At 44.1% G+C, this 2,858-nt stretch overlaps 1 pseudogene; it reads left to right on the top strand.

Moving 5' to 3' along the window:
* The first annotated feature begins 2,010 nt into the window (after nt 1–2,010).
* On the top strand, nt 2,011–2,732 carry LOC123176308 (26S proteasome non-ATPase regulatory subunit 7 homolog A-like; annotated as a pseudogene).
* Nucleotides 2,733–2,858: the final 126 nt, after the last annotated feature.

Below are 2,858 nucleotides of genomic sequence, written 5' to 3'. Positions count from 1 at the left end.
CAACTGAATCGGCGGAAATTTGTCTTTTTCACGAGAGGTGGATCAAAACTTTTTACACCCAACCATTTTGTCAATTGTGCATTAAATATGTCCTAGTATTTTAGAAAATTTATTTGGTCCAATTTTGCAACAATTATTTGGGAGGTCCTTCACAAAAAACCTCCTTTTCGGCACTCGAAAAATGGAAAATGGTTTTTTCGTCCAAAGAAAAACTTCCTTAGGCAACATTGTTTGCCATTCCAATATGCATCCTTGTGCACAATATGAGATCATTTGAACAAACTATGCCATGGATGTGGCCATAAGATTGATCATTTGGCTTGAAAGCCATTGATCTCCACATGTGATAGCTCGTTTCTGAGAACACTTTTTTAAAATAATTGTCGTATTACAAGTTTGTTATTTTTCCTGGGAACTTGGACACATATAATGACACAATGCGAAGCTTTCCCAATTTTTTGATTTTTTTTGAATTTTTTATGCCCGTTTCAAAATGCGGTCAAAACGGCGGGAATGACCGTTCCTAGCTAGTTGTTGAATCTTGGAATTTTGTTGGTGTTTCTCTGATTAAATAGGCACTTATGTACCTAGAAATGATTTTTGTAAAAAATAAAGAGCAAACTATGAGGCAGTTGCAGTTCAAAATTGACCCGCTTCCAACTGAATCGGCGGAAATTTGTCTTTTTCACCAGAGGTGGATCAAAACTTTTTACACCCAACCATTTGGTCAATTGTGCATTAAATATGTCCTAGTATTTTAGAAAATTTATTTGGTCCAATTTTGCAACAATTATTTGGGAGGTCCTTCACAAAAAAACCTCCTTTTGGGCACTCGAAAAATGGAAAATGGTTTTTTCGTCCAAAGAAAATGAAAACTTCCTTAGGCAACATTGTTTGCCATTCCAGTATGCACCCTTGTGCACAATATGAGATCATTTGAACAAACTATGCCATGAATGTGGCCATAAGATTGATCATTTGGCTTGAAAGCCATTGATCTCCACACGTGATAGCTCGTTTCTGAGAACACTTTTTAAAATAATTGCCGTATTACAAGTTTGTTATTTTTCCTGGGAACTTGGCCCCATATAATGACACAATGCGAAGGTTTCCCAATTTTTTGATTTTTTTGAATTTTTTAAGCCCGTTTCAAAATGCGGTCAAAACGGCGGGAATGACCGTTCCTAGCTAGTGGTTGAATCTTAGAATTTTTTGGTCTCTGATTAAATAGGTACTTATGTACCTAGAAATGATTTTTGGCAAAAATAAAGAACAAACTATAAGGCAGCTGCAGTTCAAATTTGACCCGTTTCCACCTGAATCGGCGGAAATTTGTCTTTTTCACCAGAGGTGGATCAAAACATTTTACACCCAACCATTTGGTCAATTGTGCATTAAATATGTCCTAGTATTTTAGAAAATTTATTTGGTACAATTTTGCAACAAATATATTATAGGTCCTTCACAAAAAAACTTATTTTGGGCACTCGAAAAATGATTAAAATAGCTAGAAAGGTAAAAATGCATGCAAATTGGTGATCATCCAAAAAATGTGGTCTAACTTCAGAGAAAAATTTAGTTCTGCCGTTTTGCAAAATATTTTTGATAACTGCTTCACAAAACACCCATAGTTTTAGTACTTAGAAACTATATTAAACCATAAATTTTCTGAGCCAATCAGGGCTCATCCGACGGTTCACCCCCCCTTAGCCGATCTGAACCGTCCACCTCTCAGCAGCCTAATCCAAACCCTAGCAGCCCGCGCCCGCCTCTCTCTCCCCCTCTCCGCCGCTTCTCTCTTTCCCCTTCTCCCCGATCCAGATCCAGCCCGTGCCCCGTCCTCCGCCGCCGCCCCGTCTCCCGCCGCAGCCACGACGTCAGATCCCTCCGCCCGCTCGCGCCACCCACCTTCGGATCCCTCCGCCCGCTCGCGCCCTTGCTCCCTCTTCGCCTGCGGGGCCGCGCCCCTCGCGCTGCTCCCTGACGACGCGCCGAGGAGAGGGAGAGGAGATGGATGTGGTGAAGGCGGCGCAGCTGTCGGGGCGGACGCTGGAGATGGTGGTGGTGTACCGCTGGTGGTGCTCAGCATCGTCGACCAGTACAATCGCGTCGCCCGCGACACCAGGAAGCGCGTCGTCGGCGTGCTCCTCGGCACCTCCTCCCGCGGCATCATCGACGTCACCAACTCCTACACCGGTAAGCAAACGACCGAACCCCGCATCTTCCCTGCTAGGGTTTGCGCCGTCCAGGTCCCCGGACTGTTTTCGGGGGAACCGTGCCTCTGGCGGGGCCTAGGGTTCGCGAAACCCACCCTGGCTATAGCTGCTGCTAGATCCGCTGGCGCGAAACCCTTGCGTGATTAGATCTGTAGAGCTATTTATTACGGTGGTGGCTTGCTGAATTTGTGAATTGCGTCAGGGTGTGATCTTGCAGTGCCGTTTCAGGAGGATGACAAGGACCCAAGGATCTGGTTCCTCGACCATAATTACCATGAGTCTATGTTCTCCATGTTCAAGAGGATCAACGGTATGCTGTTTTAGAATTTTTATTAGATATGCTTGGACTTGCCATGTGTAGTTGTTTCTGTTGAATACTGAGGAGCTGTTTCGGATGCAGCCAAGGAGCATGTCGTTGGCTGGTACAGCACTGGTCCAAAACTGAAGGAGAACGACTTGGATGTTCATGCATTGTTTACCAAGTATGATTCTGCTCTACAACCATTTATCCTGTAGTAATTTAGAAGCTCTTCTCAGTTTGTACACAATTATTCGGTACAATTACTTGCAACTTATACATACGAACCAATGTTGGAATGCAAGCGTGAACTCTTCATGGAGGCTAGCTGTTCATGGAGGCAA

Source organism: Triticum aestivum, unplaced genomic scaffold, assembly GCF_018294505.1.
Source record: "Triticum aestivum cultivar Chinese Spring unplaced genomic scaffold, IWGSC CS RefSeq v2.1 scaffold54739, whole genome shotgun sequence".
Lineage (NCBI taxonomy): Eukaryota > Viridiplantae > Streptophyta > Magnoliopsida > Poales > Poaceae > Triticum > Triticum aestivum.
Note: the sequence above shows the minus strand (reverse complement) of the source record. Positions and strands in the feature narration are given on the sequence as shown.